The following is a 20,722-nucleotide window of genomic DNA, read 5'->3' as shown; positions in this document are numbered from 1 at the left end:
TCCTTTCTTATGCAAAGTGTAAAATTACTCTCTCTTCACATGAAAAATTATTCTGTCTATAGAGAGGAGAAGGATTTAATTTACACATGGCTTAAGAGAGAAAAGAGAAATATCAACTAAGCTCCGTACTGAAACTATCCAGGTCAGCGTCTAACTAAAAACTAGTAATTAGAGGTTAGAGAGATTTTACTGTGCAAAATGTAAAAGTTGATAGGATTTTATGTTACATTTTTAAGTTGAGGGACTGTAATATTATAACTAGATAAGTTCATTGACAATTATTAAAATTTAGCCTGGCTAATCCACATGGCATTTTTATTTAAAAATCTATCTTGCATGCACGCAAGATAGATTTGACCAAAGGAACATAATCACAAGACCCATTCTCTCTTTCTCAAAACTTCATTTCCTTCATTTATCTCTTTGTCATTTTCCTTTGTCTCTCAATTCTCCATGTCGATTGTTGTCCAAAAACCAAAATTGCCGTTAACCATCCATAAATCAATAGACCTCAAATGCACAACCAACAATCAAGAATTGACAAAAATTTCAACAAATGTTATTTTGAAAGAATCAACCAATTAGCAAGATTAATAGTTTAGTTTACAAAAGAAAGTTTAAAGAAAATAGAAAGATAAGAAAAAAAAAATTATGTCTCACCTACAACCAAAACAACCTAAGGAATATATGGGGCATTGATGAGGAAAAGCACTGATTGAGAAGCTGATTGAGTGTCTAGAACTGAAGAAGAGCTGGATCGAGGAACTACCAAAATGGGTCTGTGTATAGGTGGGTGGATTTATTTTTTTTCTCTTCACAATATTACTTGCCATTCAATTGCAATTGTGAGCATATTCATTTGGCAACTGGAATAAAAAATTGATTCTCTTAATATATGGAAGAAATTTTATGACAATTTTTCTATACCCAACATCACAAAGGAAAAATCAATTATAATGACATCTCTGGGTTTTTCCATTTATCTTGAAGACTTTGATATACAAGCTGAAAAATCTCATCTCTTAACAAAGTGGACTCAAATTCATCAGCATAAAATGCTACTCTCTTAATGGTTGCATGGTAAATAATCGATAAATCACATCAATTTCCCCCTCCATTGGATCAAGCAATAAAACCTTAAAAATCTCATCCCTTAACAAAATGGGCTCAAATTCATCAACGTAAATAGATGATAAGCCGTTGGATCTTGCTTTCTCTTTCTTCAGACCGTTCTACATCCTCTCCTTCTTGAGCTCTCTTTTTGACTTGCCAAACATTAAACTCTTCTCTTCTGAGACATCGGTGAGGGTTTCCTTCCCATTCCTTGCGCTTTCTCTCTGCCTCTTGAGTCTTTTGCTTTTTAATTGAGGCTTTTGTCTCTGCTTTATTGGCCTCATATTTCAGCTACTTAAATAACTTTTTAGGCATTTTTTAAGAGAAGAGGAAGAGGTGGTTGCTCATCTTGTGGGGGATTTGGCTAGAAATCCAATGGGTTCTCAATGGCATTTTGATCAATTTGCATTGCATCACATGCATTATAATGCTTGCAGTTGCAAGCCCTTGTCCATATATCTGGATTTAAACTTTAGTAGGAAAGAAGGTTTTAGGGTTTTCATTTCTTTAATATGGCGGGTGGAGCTGTTGCCTTATAAAAAGATGAATACTCTATTTTAGCTGATGGAGAACAGACACTCTACATATGGTCTGAATGGATCATCGGGTAGAGAAGTATAGCAATGGAGATGGGTTTTGAGAGTGAGGAAAAGAATGGTTTACTAATAGGAGCTGTAATGCTATTGAAAGAGATGAACTAGTTTGTTGTGTTGAGCAATGCGTGAACAAATGGGTGCGAGGAAAGCTGATTTTTGGGTAAAAAAGGACAGAAATTTGACCAAAAAGAATAGATTTTTAAAATAAAATAAAAATAAAAATGCCACGTGGATTAATATGGCATCACATTGCCAGAGTTATTAACGGAAACTATTTAAAGTGATTTTATTGTTTAATAAATTAAAGTTTATGTAACACCCTAAATTTTTAAATAATTAATTTATGTGTAGTATGTGAGTTTTAACTAGTTGGAGGCCTCAGGAGGGGCCAGATGATGTTGTTGAGATGTGAATTTGAGACTTGTGATTTTAGAAGTGTGATTTGAGCTACTTTACAGGTTGGGTAAGTTCTAGATATAGAGAACATTTTATCGAATTTTCAGCAAAACCTAGGCTATCTTTGACTATTTCAAAGTTTTGTTTTAAGCAAATATTGATCAGCTTGTAATGTAATTATTTAGGTGAGCCGAGCCAACCTTCCTCCTCCGCTCAGCCACCATAATAACTTGTGAAGTGCTGTGAGTAGATATTAATTTTATTTACAATTTCAATATTATTATATATTCAAGGCATGCCCATGCATTACTTATACATATATGTATGTAATAAAAATTAGGCATGCCTTATATTGCATTTGTTCTTGATGATATTGATGTGATTGTTGTTTTATGGTGATCTGGAGCTATGTGTGTGAGTTGGTGCATATGTGGTGTGTATATGGACATGGGTAAGACAGGTAGACGCAGCTGGAGCTTGTCTCGCTGGGACCTAATCCTTATTATGGATAAGTCAGGGTAGGCACAACTTTGAGTTGATCTCGTTGGCCCTCGCACTTGAATATTAAGAGAAAGTCCGGCTTTGAGTTGATCTCACTGGTAGAGGTTAGAACTAATAGAGCTGTATAGGGAATCAACTCTTGTATATATACATGTGAGTATGGATGTGACACATGAGTGTGTGAGTGCTCCAAATTGCTTTTGATCTGATTGTGACTTTACCTGTTTGAACTGTGTGAAGGTATTTTATTCATTCTTAGGGATGCACTAGACTTGGGTAGTTATAGAAATTGTATGTAAAATCAATATCTTACTCTATGAGTCGAACGCTCACTCCTGTTCACCCTATTTTTCCATGTTATAAGAGTACTTATTCTTGTGTTTAACCTGCTTTCTTCCTCACAGGTCTATTAGTTTCTATTTCCATATTTTGTATTGTTAAATTTGAATTCTAGATCTCTGCATGTGTAGAACTATTTTATTTAGCTTGGGACTGTAAGATTAATTATTTTGGAGTTGTAAACTTATTAATCTATGTATGTGTAAATGTATGAACGGATGGCTTATTGGATGAGGGAGTTGGACTCCCATTTGATTTTATATTGATTTGTGGATGATTATAAGGGTGAGCTGAGCTCCCCAACTGGTTTTATTTTGAAATTACAGGTCGGGTGAGTTAAGAACACATCGTTGGGTGGTTCATGTTATGGCCGGACTGTGTTCGATTGATTTCTTAAAATTGGGCTCAAAATATAAGCCTCATGAATGGGTTAGAGATTAGTTGGGCTTACTATGGGCTTCGGGAGCCTTATACTGACTCAAATTCTACTGTCGATCTGACCCATAATTTGGGTCGTAACAGTTTAATTACTTTTAAGAAAAAAAAATTAAAATTCAATGACCTTACAGTAATTACCCTAAAAATTGAGTGACCGTCAATGATATTTACCCTAGGTCGCTGCTATTAACAGTTTCAAAGTGGTGTCGCCAAACTCAGGATTGGTCAAGATCAATACTGACACTACTTCTAATGCAACTCATGGTTGTGGGTTCGAATTTGTTATGCGGAACCATATGGGTCAAGTGATGATGTTTGGTTGTTAAAGATTTCCCACCCCCATGCCAATAGACGAGACAAAGGTTTCGAATTATCTAGGGCATTAGTACAGGTTTTGGTAATATTGTGATTGAATCTGACTCATTAGCATTGGTGTAGAACATTACCAAGAATTAGTTCCCTAGTTACTATTATGGAACCCGCCTGTTGCAACTCAAGCCTTTATCTAGTCATTGCTCAAACTTCAATTGTCTTCGCACATATAGGGTGGCAAATATGTTGGCACATTCCCTAGTCAAGCTAGCTACAGAGCTGGTTGATTCTGAGAATAATTAGATGGAGAAGTTCCTCATCCTCTTGATGTTGTTGTTTTAAGTGACATTTCCCGAGTTTTCAATAAATCTTAATTATTTCTTTAAAAAACAAAAAGTTCTTGTTTTTATAGTAATAAATAATTTGAGTTCAAATGAAAAAAATTTTCTATCATTTATAGCATTTACGAGTCACTTATTTAATAGAAAATAGTGCCTATCATAATTTCTTTTTCTACATTAATTATATATATAATAATTTTTATTTTATGATTTTAGTTCAACAATGTTCAAATTGATTTTAATATTATAAAATCTCAAATTTAAATATCACTTAAAATTAATTATATAAAAAATAATTATCATTCATTTTATACGTTCTTTTATTTTATTAGTAAGCTTATGACAAATTTTTTAATTAAAAAAAAAGAATAACAAACAAAAACAATGAACAGTTTAACGTCATTCCAGAAGCTTAATCTTGGGCCGAATAATGATCTTGTCAATGGAATATCAAGTAATAAAGCAAACTAAACAAGTCAAAGTCCTTGTTTACACTCAATTGTAACTTTGTAAGCACATGCTTTATTTCTTCTTTCAAAATTTAATTACTAATTCCATTAAAATAATCCAAAACATTTACAGATACATTGTATATAGACAATTGTGTTACTTGCCAACGTAAGCCAAGGTATCATGGATTTAAAGGAAGGAAGATGAAGGAGACACCTGGATCAGGAATCTAATGGATACTTCATTTGCTAGAATAAACTTTTTATTTTCTTCAAGAAAAATTCAAAATTTTTAAAAATTAAAAGTAAATATAATTATTTATGAGTAATTCTTAATCGATATTACATATAACTATATAAAAGGAAATATTGATTTTATTTAAATTATTTTTTATTTTTAAAATTAATTATAATTATATTTTTATTATTTAAATTAATTTTAAAATTTATATAAATTTAAACTCCTTAATTTTGAACTTCATATAAATTTAAAATTAAAATAATAAACATTTAAAATCAAATTAAAATTCTCAAAAATTAATATATTATAATTTAGAATTTAATATTTATATAATTATAAATAAAATAATTAAGAGTTAAAATCACATGATACTAGTGTAACGCACATAATTAAAAATTAGTCTCATAAAAAGTTTATATATATTGAAATTAAATATTTTTATATAAAATTTAAAATAATATAAATATAACTTAATAAATGTTAAAAATTTGATTTTAAATAATTAACTTTAATTAATTAGATTTTTTTATTTATATTAACTGATGTTATATTTAATTAAAATTTTAATTAATTTAATTTATTGGATGAATTAGTAACTTACTTAGCCATGGATTTGATTTCTCCGCCAAGTCAATCTCGTTTAATAACATTGATATACACCATTGGCCTTTTCTTAATTCAATACGAATATGTTAAATTAATATTTTAAAAATTCAAATTCGATCTAAAAATTGCAGCTAACTGCTTAATCGAATAATAAACTTTTATAGTCATAATTATTCTAATATTTTAAGATTATACTTATACAATCACAATTTAATTTTAATATAATAAAATATCTCATACTCAAATTATAAAGACTAGAATAAAATCTCTACTTCACAATAATAATAATAATAATAATAATAATAATAATAATGATAATAATAATAATATAGCAGGCATGCAAATTTAAGATACATAATTATAAATTCAAGAAAAATAATGTAAGATTTACGTGATTCGATCATGATATTTACATTTATGGACAAGACAAGAGCAAAGTTTCAGATGAAAAAAGTAATAAAATTATGTAGAACTCTCAAACCCTAACTCAGTATATTTTCTAAATATCTCATAAATCTATAGCAAAAGCCAGAATATTACAATATTTATATTAAAAACATTTCAATCACTCGAAACTTTCAAACTCTATCGACTCGTACCCTTCGTTATCATTACATATCTCATTTTTTATTTCAATCAAGTTGCAGCGTGAAACTTTCGAATCATATCATAATTTGAGTCTATGAAAATATATCCATAATTCAAGTCACATAAAAATAATAATTAAATAATAATAAAATCTATCATGATGAAAATATTAACTTGTTAAGGTAAATAATTGATTAATCAATTCTCAAACTATAATTACCGAATTACAAGTTAAAGTTAAATTACATATTAGTTTCCTTATTTCCTATAAGAAACAATTATATCTCGTAAATTCTATTTAGTCAATAAAATGATCTCTTCATCTAAATTTTTTAGAATTTACAGTTAATTATAGGTAAAACAATAAGAATAACATTAATCATGTATTATAGATTAAATTTATATAATTATATATTTTATATTTGAAATATAATATATATATATATATATATATATATTAATTATGTTAAAAATATAATAAAAATATTTTTCCATTAACATGTCCCTTTTTCGTGTTCTTATTATCAATCCATCGAGTTCGGTATTGTACAATACAACATTTAGTCCTAATTGTCTTATATATTTTGAATCTTTAAAATTATTTTTTATTACTTAAAGGGAATTTAAAAAGTGTGAATTATTAATTTTTTTAATTTAATTAGATCAATAAAAAATAATATTTAAATTATTATAATATAAAATCATTAATTTTTTTATTTAATTAGATCAATTAAATAAAGAAAAACCTTTTAAACTTTGTCGACCTAAATACAAAAATTTATAAAATACATGTCCATATTTATACTTCTCCAAATTAAAAAAAAAAAATATTAGGAGGTTAATGGCCCTGCCAGCCCTTTGGATCCGTCATTGACTGTATATATATGTAATCACATTGTGAAGATAAACTGAAGCCAAATTATCTCAAAAAATAACAATAACATATTTGGAGGGAAACTCTACACAACCCACATTATTATATCCATTATTCATATTGGATATCCACAATATAGATACAGTGATATATACTCTAATGTAATTTGCAAAGTACTCTAAGAATTTATAAATATTTAATACAAATTAAATATATAATACAAGTCCATTGAGATGGAGAAAATGTAGAGGGCACCAATTCAAGTATAGTGGTATTTTATCTGCCATATGGAAAAAATAAATGAATAAAAATGAGCTTTTACTCATAAAATATGATATTAAATATCCCATACAATATCTATAAGTAGTCTAAATCTAATGCAATTCTATTAATAAAAATACATAACCAACACATCATAAATAATTAATCAGTCACTATACAAGAAGATGATAGAAAACAATTCACACACTCAATATAATCCATAAAACACATGTGAGTTGCTCACGTAGCCACTATAATCCAACCTCTCAAATCGCTTTCGCTTAATTTCAACCTATTAGTTGCAAGAGAGCTTAACTCAAGGAAGTCCTATCTTGCGCATATCCATACGCACATATATAATACGTCAGGTGCAAGTGATCTCAACTCAAGCCAATCCTATCCCATGCACATTCACATCTGTATCTGTGTGAGTATAATTCAACGCAACACAATAAATAAGTATTAATAATTATTTAATGATAATTTTATGTCCTAATTAATCTGTAACTAAGATACATACAATTAATAATGCATGTGCATGCTAATTTATATGAATATTATAAATATGATACAATATTCAATATCTACTCACAAACTTGATGAGCAACATAAACTCTAGCTGTTCCCAATTGCCTCTTGGTCAGCACCAACAATCTGTTCTTATACGCTAAACACTGATGCAGTTGTTCATGGTAACAATTTTGTTAGATTGAGTTGTGCCGTTCACAATAACAGGGGGGTAATACTAGCGGCATCTAAGTGTGTTCCTGCTTCATGGGATTCAACCATGGCTGAAACACAAGCTATAATGTATGGGGTTCAATTAGCTAAGGAAGCAGGCCTCTCTTCTCTTATTGTCGAGTCTGACAACCTGGTTAGTATTAAAGCATTGAATGATGATGCAGCTGATTCTCCTTATCATGCGCTTTGTGTTGAGAACATAATTGATCGGGCTTCATCTTTCTTGTGATGGGGAGGAAGACCACGACCGGACAAGAAGAGGCCCCCTTTGCCCGTATGGAACAAAAAAGACCACTAACACGATAGGAAACAAGGAGACTGAAGCTCTCAAAAGGAGGAAGAAAACTAGAGAAAAATAAATGACACTTTCGCATTTTGTTTCCATTTATTTATTTTTTTGCCAAACTGCGATTTATGCATTGAATAAATGACACAACCGCTGGAAAAAAAAAATGACGCGGGCAATATCAATTACGAACCGGATATTATTAATCAAATTTTAAAAGATTGAAAGCCTAATTGGACCAAATTGATGGACAATAGTTTAATTTAATTTAGGAAATAAGAGGATGGGATTTTGGCCTTAAAAAATTTATGTGTTTTTTTAATAATACATATTTGAAAATAAGAGTTGGATAAATACCAATAGAAAAGTTAATGGCTACAAAATTTTAATTCTGCCTAAATAGGAATTCACGACTTTGCTAATATCATGAAAAATTTGTCTTTATATTGCTCTCAATAGTAGCTAGCAATCATCCACGTATGCTTGTGTATCATTTCAAATACTATAAAGCATATCCATACATATCATAAAGAATTAAAGGCTTATTTTTTCATATATTTCACTCAAATAATATAAAATTATTAAATTAATATTTACTATATAAATCTTGAGATTAATAAACTCTGCATTACCTTTTATTATTTTATTTTAAAAATTTTTTTACATTATCTTTATATACTCTGCCAAATATAGTGTTAGATAATCAATATAAGAATTTTTTTTAAAAAAAAATTCAATCTATATAAATTTGAACTTTTATTATTATTATTATTATTATTATTATTATTATTATTATTATTATTATTATTATTATTTAACATTAAATATGATATTTATATAAATTATTCTTTAGTCTATATATTTTTTATTATTGCTTTTTTTAAACATGCATTATACATTGTTTATACTCGTTAAATAATTACCTGTGAATTAATTTTCTTTATATGTAATTTTAGATAAATTTTTATGCTAATTAATTAATAAACTTTAAAATTAAGAAAACTAAAGTAAGAATCTAAATTAAAACTACGCAAACATCTAAAAATACACTTTCATTATATTCTAGTTATATATATTTAAGTAAATAAGATATATTCTTCTTTATTAATAATATCTTTTATTATATCTAAATAGGATTTAAAATATCTGTCTTATTAGGTATATATACTATTTTTGCTCGAATTTTTTTTTATTATTCACAATTTTTCAAACAATTTAAATTAATCATAATAATAAAAAAAATTAAGTTTTTAACTTTTTATTATTATAGTTGATTCTTTAATTTTTGAAAAATTTAGCTAAATTTTAAATATTTAATGAATGATGAAAATCAAAGTAAATCGATGATAAAAAAAAATGATATGTCAATTGATTAGAAAAGAAAATAACAATTAAAATTATATCATGTTAGCTAAATTAAATCAATTTTGATTATGGGTTAAAAATTTTTAAAATTAACCTAAAATTATAAAAATAAAATTAGCTAACCAAGCTAAAAATTCAAAAAAAATCTCACTAATTCTTTAAATTATATAATATTATTTATTAGTAATAAAATTATTTATGAGTTAGGATATTTATAAGTATTTTTTGTAACAGGATTTATAATAAGATTATTAATTATTTTTTATTGTAAATTAAAAATATAAAAATAATTTGATTAATTTATAAATTCTCTCATTAATCATACTTTTATATTTGTTAAATAAGTTTTTCTACTAATAGGATGATCCAATGAAAAGCAAAAGATAAATGTTTTAACATAAATAAATGATTATAATAATTAAATATAATGATAATAAAACTGATAAGAAAAAATATTTAAAAAATATGATAATTATAATAAAACAATTGAAAAAAATAAAATTATTGAAAGAGTTAGAATTTAGAATTTAAAATTATACCTTATTATAAAATATATTGTTGATAATAAATTTTATTTTTATGTTATGATTTTTTAAGGATAATAATTAAAAATAATAGTTAAAAATTACATAAATTTTTTTAGACATATTTATTAAATTTAAATTAAAATATAATCAAAACAATTAATTACATTTTGAGGTGGCTTATGGATAGAGGTGAAGAAAATGAAACCAATGTCAAATTATTGGTGTTGCCTCTATTTCCTTTCTTGTCTTCTTGTTGTTTATTGTTGTCCCAAAATAGTCCAAAAGGGGGGTGAATTGGACTTTAACAATTTTTCGGCCCTTGCTTGTAGCCTAATGAAAAATTGTGGCTTTGTTCAACTAGGTGCTTCTCTATATAAAATGAAAGTAATATGTGCTTCAACAATGTGTTCCTAAGTTGCAATTCAAGCCTCAATCAATGTATATGGCAATATCTAACAAAGCATTCATCATACAATATACAACTAATTTCTCAAGTCACTCATTATGTCCACAAGTTTATCAACTCAATCTATTTAACCAATATTCAATATCATATATAACAAGAAGAATTTAAATTGCACAAGAGTAAGGAGGTCAAGGTTAGAGAGATCAAACACAATGATTTTTATAGTGGTTCGACTTAACTAGCCTACATCCACTCTCTCAAAGAACCCTCTTTGAGTCTTCTATCCACTATTTGCTCTTTTGAAGGCAAGAGACCAAAAGCCCTTTACAACTTTTCAACACCAAGCTTTCACCAAGGTAGCTTGAAACCTTCACAAGTGCTATCATAAGCACTTACTCTCTCAAGCTTCAATAGGTGCTTGTACAACCTCTCTTAAATGAAATTTAATGTTGTAACACTCACTCTTATTCAATACAAATCAAACTATAAAGAAGAGATGAGTTGATTTGCCAATGGTAGCTCAAAATCTTTAAAGCTCTTGAATGAAAGCAATAAATGAAAAATTAAAGTTGGAGTTCAAATGTAAGCTTTCATCAAGTGTAAATGAAGTAAAGAATATGTATTTATAGTCCCAAATTATTTTAGACCGTTTGAAACCCTTTTGGAACTTATACACACTGCCCAAGACAAAATAGTCGTTATTTTGTCCTTTTGTGCGAAGTTGAGCAGCTCTGATCAATTAGCAAACTAATGAAATTTTAGTAGCAGTCAGTAAACTGGTTAGTAAACTAACGTTTTTAGCAAACTAAAAAAGTTAGCAAACTAAGTCAACAGCTGCATGTCTCAACTTGCAATGTAAAATGATTTAGACCTTAAAAAATATTTCAATAGTAGTATCCAAGGTCATGATGAGAAAAAATAATCAGAAAATAAAATTTCATTTTTGAGCTCCATATGACTAAATTCTCATCCATTCTTTTCACAAAAGACCTAAGACTCAATTTCTAATACTATGCCTTTCATACCTTTTCTTTGAGTCTTAGCTTCCATAGTTTTGTTCTTTTTTTGAATTTTTCTTGAAATGCCTTTGAGTATCATTTCTCCTTAGATGTAACTTCAAAGGTTCTTTAGCAATAAGACAAAGAATCTATACATCACTTTAAAGTTGGGTTAGATAGATTCCCTTTGAGTTTTGTTATCATCAAAATCAATGCTCATTTTGAGCTACACGGGGTCAACAATCTCCCCCTTTTTGATGATGACAAAACTCAATTGAATCAACAATAAAAAATAAAAGTGTGTGAAAGTTTATGTGAGCATGTGAATCCAAGCAGTATAGTATACCGAAAATGCTCCCCCTAAATATATGCACATAATTTCCAAGAAATCTATTTTTTGTACACAAGCTCCCCCTGAGTTTATGTTATAAAGCATATTCACAATTTTCTCAAAAAAGAAGTTCCACAAGTATCAACACAAGTATGAACACATATCCATCAATACAAGTATCAACACATTCATATCCATCAACACAAGTATCAACACATTCATATCCATCCTCTAAACATATATTCACACACATATTCACATATCCATATCCATCCTATTCTCCCCCTTTTTGTCATCAATCAAAAAGGAAACAGGAGAAAATAACCAAAAAGAATCATGTTAGCCCAAATGTGAACGCAGTAAAGTGAACAGTAGCAAACTAAAAAACCAATATTAGCAAAAAGACTAGTAAACTAAATATGCAAATAGGAAACTAAAAATCCAGATTATATGGGAATCATTTAAGTCTTTTACTCCTTCGAGTGGACTTGGAAGGCACCAACTTCTTCCTGGTTGGTTTAGCAGCAGGTGGCTGAGATCCTTGGTCAGCCACTTGATCATCCTTCTGTGGCTCATCTTCATCAGATGGTGGTTGAAGAGCAGCAGCTAGGGTCTGGTATGGATTTGACACGGTAAATTTAGTTCTTTTTCCCCCTTTCTTAGCTGCAGGGGCAGCAACTGCAGATAGCTGAGTTGGAGCACTCTCTTGGTGATCCTTGAGAGAGGCAGCAGCAGTTTCAACAGGTAGTGCACTTGGAGGTTCAACAACCTTTTCAGATTCTGCAATCTTTTCACCATCCTTTGGTAGCTCACCTTCAGTTTCTACAATTTTTTCACCATCATGCTCAGTAGGTACATCAGCTGTAGGGCCAATCTCAGGTTCAATGACCTGGTCACTAGCATGCTCAACAGGGGCTTCTACTGCAGGTTCAAACTCAGGTTCAGCTACTTGGTCACTTTCATGTGCCATAGCAGCAGGAGACTCACCAACCTTATTGCTTTCACCCTTATCAGCAGAGACTTGAGTAGCAGCCTCAACTTTAGTTGGAACACGATTTCTTGGCTCTTTGAAGATCCATAATTAGCCTCTTCAATTCCTCATTTTGAGTAAGCAGGTGACTTACTTTATAGTCAATCACATCCACATATTTTCTTAGAATGTCAATGGACTGATGGGTTAAACTAAAATGATCATTAACAGCACCTTTTAACCCTTGAATCTCACTCAAAAATTCACTAGCAGAATCAGAGCCAACCTTAGCAGAGGAAGAACCACCCTTTTCAAACCTTTTCTTTCTCCCATCAGTGTCAGAGTGAATTTCTCTGAACATAATCAAATCAGTCCTAGAGCTTTCCTTAGAGACATTCACATTCAGCTCTTTAAACACAGCATTCAAAAGATGTGCATAAGGCAGTTTTCTAATCCCATAAGCTTTGCACATGTTCTTGAAAATTAAATAAGCCAAATTCATTCTTACTTTATTCACAATGTGCCACATAATACACATGTCCAAGTGACTCAAATAATCATAGCTACCAGATTTAGGACAGAAAATGTAGTTCACCATACTGTGAATGATTTTGATGTGTTGAAGGGCTTTTGTGCTAGTGGACTTTTCATTTGCGGCAGTGTTAACAGGGAATACTTCGTTTTCAAACTCAACCAAATTGAATCCTGCCACCCTAGCCACATCCTTATGTGTGGAAATTTTATTTCCATCATTGGGCAATTTCAAAGCCGTAGCTATCAGTTCAACAGAGACACCATATATACTGTTATTCAAAACAACCTCAAATTTGTCCTCATCATCAATCATTCTTAACGTCCTATAAAAATCTTGAACAAGCCTAGGGTAATACTCATTTGCACATTCACACACATCCAACCATCCTTGAAACTCAAAAAGCTCTTTGAATTGAAAGTTTACCTTATTAAAGTACTCCCATTTGATAAATTTGCAATCTAACAGTGCTTTATCCACTGGGCCCGAAGATTTTACGGCGCGCATTTTTCGTTGGGTATCAATCCCTTGCTTTTGTCCCTTCTTTTTCTTTTCTGGCGTTGTTTTAGTGGGTTCGACACCCTTGGATGGATCGGAAGACTCACTATCTGATTTCGATGCAGGTAAGTTTTTCTTTCCTTTCAATTTCTTTCGCAATGCCGCGACAGGGACATCGTCGGAGGCTGACGAGGAAGACGAAGCAGCCGCAGCAACAGGGGACTTCCGTTTAGCACGAGCCATTGCCGAAAAAAAAATGATGTATGTGAACACTGGTTTTTCGGTGTCTTAGGAGTGGAGAAGAAATGTGAGATGTGAAGTCTGATGGGTTTGGATGAATTTTGTCAGGAAGAAAATGGGTCTGTTTTAGAGGTATGGTGTCGTGAACCGATGCAGAGGAGAGAGAGCGTGAGGGTTTCGTGTGGCAGAGGGTTTAAGTCCTCTTGAGTCCCGCGCTTTTCTGTTTCACTGTACTTTCAACTGAACCTGTTTTCTCTTTTTTTTTTATTATTTCAAACAAGTCTATCTATCTCTATACGCACAAATAAATATTTCTACATGTCTGACACAGCACTGAGAATGTGATATCAAATGTGAAAAGATAAATGCATTGCTGGACACGCAGAGAATTTCAAGCACAATCACCTTTTGGTTTGAAATTTGAACAGTACATGATATAGCAAACTAATTTTAGTCACGCAATATTAGCATACAACTTAGTAAACTAATTTCACGAGTACACAAACAAGTTAGCTAATATTCTTTAAAGATTTCTTAGCAAACTTATATTACAGCAGATCACTCACATATTAAACAAAATGTAAAACATGAAATTATTATGAATTAAATTTCAAACAAATGGTTCACACATACCAATTTCCCTTCTAATTCTACAAAATGTTTCTTCATTAAGAGGTTTTGTAAAAATGTCAGCAAGTTGATTTTCAGAGGCAACAAACTCGATTTTGATATTTCCATTTTGAACATGATCTCTAATAAAATGATGTCTGATCTCAATGTGTTTAGTTCTTGAATGTTGGACTGGATTTTTGATCAAGTTTATGGCACTTGTGTTGTCACACCTAATTGGAACAAGATTATATTTTAAACCAAAATCTTCCAATTGTTGTTTCATCCATAAAATTTGAGCAACACAACTACCAGCAACTATATATTCTGCCTCAGCTGTAGATAAAGCTACTGAAGTTTGTTTCTTATTGTGCCAAGAAACTAGTGCAAGACCAAGAAATTGACAAGTACCTGAAGTACTTTTTCTATCTAGTCTACTTCCAGCAAAATCAGAATCACTATAACCAACAAGATTAAATGATTCACATTTTGGATACCATAAGCCAATTGATTATGTGCCAATGAGATATCTAAAGATCCTTTTAACTGCACTTAGATGGGATTCTTTTGGACATGATTGAAATCTTGCACACAAGCAAACACTAAAGTGTATGTCTGGTCTAGATGCAGTAAGATATAAAAGAGAGCCAATCATACCTCTATAAAGCTTTGTATCCACTTCTTTACCTTTTTCATCATTGTCAATTTTAATTGTTGAACTCATAGGAGTGCCCATGCTCTTCAAATCTTCCATTTTAAATTTCTTTAGCATATCCTTGATGTACTTTGATTGATTTATGAAGATGCCATCTTTCATTTGCTTAATTTGAAGTCCAAGGAAAAATGTGAGCTCACCCATCATGCTCATTTCAAATTCATTCTGCATAATCTTAGAAAATTTCTTGCAAAGAGATTCGTTAGTAGCACCAAAAATTATATCATCAACATAAATTTGCACAATGAGCATATCATTATGATGCTTCTTAACAAAAAGTGTTGTATCCACTTTTCCTCTTTGAAAATCATTTTGTAAAAGGAATTTACTAAGCCTTTCATACCATGCTCTAGGAGCATGCTTTAAACCATATAAAGCTTTAGTAAGTTTATAAACATGATTTGGATGCTCATGATTTTCAAAGCCTGGAGGTTGTGCAACATACACTTCCTCATCAATATAACGATTTAAAAATGCACTCTTGACATCCATTTGATAAAGCATAAAATCCTTGTAACATGCAAAGGCACACAACATTCTAATGGCTTCAATTCTAGCAACTGGAGCAAAGGTTTCATCAAAATCAATCCCTTCCTCTTGGTTGTAGCCTTGAGCCACTAGTCTAGCTTTGTTTCTAACAACATTGCCTTTTTCATCCATTTTGTTTCTAAAAACCCATTTAGTACCAATAATTGAATGATCTTTTGGTTTAGGCACTAAATTCCAAACTTTATTTCTCTCAAATTGATTTAGTTCTTCTTGCATGGCAAGAATCCAACTTTCATCATTTTGAGCATCTTCAAAACATTTAGGTTCAATTTGTGAAACAAAAGCAACATTACCAAAATATCTTCTCAATTGTGCTCTAGTCATCATCCTCTGAGATGGATCATCAATAATGTCTTCTTGGGGATGATTTATATGGAATCTCCATTCTTTAGGTAAATCTTCATGTTGGGGCTCATTTACTTGTAATTCTTCCAAATTTGGCATTTCTTCATTGATTTGATCTTCATTGGCATTATGGACATCTATTGTAGTCTCTTCTTGAGTTTCTTCATCTTTGTCATCAATTTGTTCCATTTCTTGACTTGATATTATATTTTCTTTTCCAAAAACCTGCTCATTATTATCATCACAAACATTTTTCCTTCTAATAGAAGGGTTAGTCTCATCAAACAAAACATGAATAGTTTCCTCAATAACCAAAGTTCTTCTATTGAACACTCTATAGGCTTTACTCTTTATTGAATACCCAAGAAAGATTCCTTCATCGGATTTAGCATCAAATTTCTTTAAGTTATCCTTCTTGTTATTTAAAATGTAGCACTTACAACCAAATGCTTTGAAATATGAGATATTTGGTTTCCTTCCTGTCCATAGCTCATAGGGGGTCTTTTTCAAAATTGGTCTAATCAAAATTCTATTCAGCACATAGCAAGATGTATTAACAGCTTCAGCCCAAAAGTACTTTGGCAAATTATTTTCACTCAACATAGTTCTAGTCATTTCTTGCAAAGTCCTATTTTTCCTTTCTACTACCCCATTTTGTTGTGGTGTTCTAGGAGCTGAAAAATTATGATTGATTCTATGTTTATCACAATATTTCTCAAACAAATGATTTTCAAATGCAGTTCCATGGTCACTTCTTATAGATGAGATGCAAGAGCCTTTTTCATTTTGAACCATTTTACTAAAAGAGGTGAATTTTTCAAAAGTTTCATCTTTGTGAGCAAGGAAAAATGTCCATGTATATCTTGAATAGTCATCAACAATAACTAAAGCATATGACTTTCCACCAAGACTAGTAGGAGTTACGGGTGCAAATAAATCAAGATGAAGCAATTCTAATGGCCTAGTGGTAGACACAATATTTTTAGATTTAAAAGATGCTCTAGTATGCTTTCCTAGTGCACATGCTCTACATTGAAATTCATTTTCATAATTAATCTTAGGAAGACCATTAACAAGTTCTTTCTTAGACAATTTTGAGAGTGTATGCATGCTTACATGACCCAGTCTTCTATGCCACAAATAACTAGAGTTATCAAGAGATACTAGACATGTACCATAATTAGTTTTAAAATTATTCATGTCAAGCAAGTAAATATTATTGGATCTATTGGCAATGAACAATGTATCATTATCTAAGTTATTGATTGTACATAGAGAAGAAGTAAACTTTACCTCAAAACCTTTATCACACAGTTAGCTTACACTTAGCAAGTTGTATTTCAAACCTTCAACAAGTGAAACATCTTCAATACAAGGTTTGGTTCCAATTGTGCCATTTCCAATTATTTTTCCTTTCCCTTTATCTCCAAATTTTACATATCCTCCATCTTTCATTATAATTTCTGAAAACTTGTCCTTTTCACCAGTCATGTGCTTTGAACAACCACTATCTATATACCATTTATCACTTTCCTTCATCCCTTTGAAACAAACCTGAAATTTAATCATTAAGCTTTAGATACCCAAGCAACTTTGGGTCCTTGGGGGTTAGTGACCTTAGGTAAGGTTCCCTTTGGTACCCATACCTTCTTTACCTTAAGATGACCTTTCCTAAGTGCACAAGAACTAATCATATGACCTCTTTTATTGCAATAATAACATGTAACATTAGGCAAGGAAGATGTAGATGCTTTAATGAAATGATTCTTATATTTGTCATAGTTCATGAAACCATCAAAACCAATTCCGTACTTTTCATTTGAAATTCTTTAGTTTCCAAGAAGTACATTTAGAGTTTAAATTTTGCTAAATCATTTGTCAAAAACTCTACTTTAGCTTCAAGAACTTTATTTTTCTCAATAAGCATTTCACATGTTTCTTTTGAGATTTTCAACTCTAAATCTAGTTCTTTAAACAAGGCAATTTGTCCTTTGTAAAATTCATTTTCTTTATACACATTGGACATGGCAATATTTTGCGATCTCAATGATTCAATCTCTAAATTCATTTTAGTGCATTTTCTCTTATAATTTCTATATTCATCATACACTCTAGCAAATGCAAGTTCAAGTTCTTCTACATTAGGAGATTCATAAGAATTTACCTCATTGTCACTTTCTTCTTCCTTTTGTGAGCTCTCGACTTTTTCTTCAAGTGCCATCATACAAAGAAGAGCAGTCTCTTTGTCACTTGATTCATCATTTGAAGATTCTTCACTGTTGCTCCATACTACTTTCATAGCTTTCTTGCTCCTATCTTCTTTTCCTTTCTTCTTTTTGAGTAATGGACATTTGGGCTTGATATGTCCAGGTTTGTGACTCTCATAACATACAATTTCTTCTTTTGAATCCCTGAATTGTTTATCCTTGGGAGTATACTTTTTCAAGAATTTCTTGTATTTGCTTCCTCCCTTCTTGAAAGCTCTTTTAAATTTTCTTGCAAGCATAGCCATTTCATCATCATCTTCACTTAAAGCATTTGAGTTGTCACTTGAGTCAAATTTGAATGCAACTCCTTTCTTCTTATCTTCATCCTTGTTTGACTTGGGAGCAATGCTTTTCTTCTTCTTTTGCTCATTTTCAACTTCATCTTTCTTATATACCATCTCATGTGCAATGAGAGAGCCAATGAGTTCATCATAGGTGAATGTTTTAAAATCTTTGGTATCTTGGATAACTGTTGTCTTTGCTTCCCAAGATTTTGGAAGTGATCTAAGAATTTTCTTCACAAGTTCGGCTTCCTCAAATCTTTTACCAAGTGCTTTGAGAAGATTTACAAGATCGGTAAACCTTGTACTCATATCCGCAATTGATTCTCCTGGCCTCATTTCAAACAGCTCATAATCTCGAATAAGAAGGTTTGCTTTGGACTCTTTGACGACATCAGTTCCTTCATAAGTGACTTCAAGCTTATCCCAAATTTCCTTAGCAGATTGACATCCTGAAACACGATTGTATTCATTAAGGTCAAGTGAGCAATGCAAAATATTAATAGCTTTAGCATTTATAGAAATTTTCTTCCAATCATTGTCATCATATTCATCTTCATGTTTTGGAACTTTTGTAGTTCCTGGACCATTCTTTTGAGGAACATGTGGACCATTTTTAATAATTCTCCATGCATCAATATCTACAGATTGTATGAAATTTCTCATTCTTACTTTCCAAAATGAATAATTAGTGCCATTGAAGAGTGGTGGTCTAGTGATTGAGTAGCCTTCAGCTAATGGTGCGGGTATACCGGCAGTATTACTAGATGAACTAGCCATTATGGATCACTCTAAGGTTGTAACACCCTAAGCAAGAGAGACAAGCTCTGATACCAATTTGTTGTCCCAAAATAGTCCAAGAGGGGGGTGAATTGGACTTTAACAATTTTTCGGCCCTTGCTTGTAGCCTAATGAAAAATTGTGGCTTTGTTCAACTAGGTGCTTCTCTATATAAAATGAAAGTAATATGTGCTTCAACAATGTGTTCCTAAGTTGCAATTCAAGCCTCAATCAATGTATATGGCAATATCTAACAAAGCATGCATCATACAATATACAACTAATTTCTCAAGTCACTCAATATGTCCACAAGTTTATCAACTCAATCTATTTAACCAACATTCAATATCATATATAACAAGAAGAATTTAAATTGCACAAGAGTAAGGAGGTCATGGTTAGAGAGATCAAACACAATGATTTTTATAGTGGTTAGGCTTAACTAGCCTACATCCACTCTCTCAAAGAACCCTCTTTGAGTCTTCTATCCACTATTTGCTCTTTTGAAGGCAAGAGACCAAAAGCCCTTTACAACTTTTCAACACCAAGCTTTCACCAAGGTAGCTTAAAACCTTCACAAGTGCTGTCACAAGCACTTACTCTCTCAAGCTTCAATAGGTACTTGTACAACCTCTCTTAAATGAAATTTAATGTTGTAACACTCACTCTTACTCAATACAAATCAAACTATAAAGAAGAGATGAGTTGATTTGCCAATGGTAGCTCAAAATCTTTAAAGCTCTTGAATGAAAGCAATAAATGAAAAATCAAAGTTGGAGTTCAAATGTAAGCTTTCATCAAGTGTAAATGAAGTAAAGAATATGTATTTATAGTCCCAAATCATTTTAGACCGTTTGAAACCCTTTTGGAACTTAGACACGCTGCCCAAGACAAAATAGCAGTTATTTTGTCCTTTTGTGCAAAGTTGAGCAGCTCTGATCAATTAGCAAACTAATGAAATTTTAGTAGCAGTCAGTAAACTGGTTAGTAAACTAACTTTTTTAGCAAACTTATTAGCAAACTAAAAAATTTAGCAAACCAGTTAGCAAACTAAGTCAATAGCTGCATGTCTCAACTTGCAATGTAAAATGATTTAGACCTTAAAAAATATTTCAATAGTAGTATCCAAGGTCATGATGAGAAAAGTAATCAGAAAATAAAATTTCATTTTTGAGCTCCATATGACTAAATTCTCATCCATTCTTTTCACAAAAGACCTAAGACTCA

At 30.9% G+C, this 20,722-nt stretch overlaps 1 long non-coding RNA gene across 1 annotated transcript; it reads right to left on the bottom strand.

The window, feature by feature from the left end:
• Positions 1 to 7,158: 7,158 nt before the first annotated feature.
• Positions 7,159 to 8,257, bottom strand: LOC131173928 (uncharacterized). Its single transcript, XR_009144291.1, has 2 exons — positions 7,648 to 8,257; positions 7,159 to 7,478 (listed from the first exon to the last, which is right to left on the bottom strand). It is a non-coding gene; the product is annotated as an uncharacterized LOC131173928 (long non-coding RNA).
• Between the last annotated feature and the right edge of the window lie 12,465 nt (positions 8,258 to 20,722).

Source organism: Hevea brasiliensis, chromosome 1, assembly GCF_030052815.1.
Source record: "Hevea brasiliensis isolate MT/VB/25A 57/8 chromosome 1, ASM3005281v1, whole genome shotgun sequence".
In the NCBI taxonomy this organism is placed as follows: domain Eukaryota; kingdom Viridiplantae; phylum Streptophyta; class Magnoliopsida; order Malpighiales; family Euphorbiaceae; genus Hevea; species Hevea brasiliensis.
Note: the sequence above shows the minus strand (reverse complement) of the source record. Positions and strands in the feature narration are given on the sequence as shown.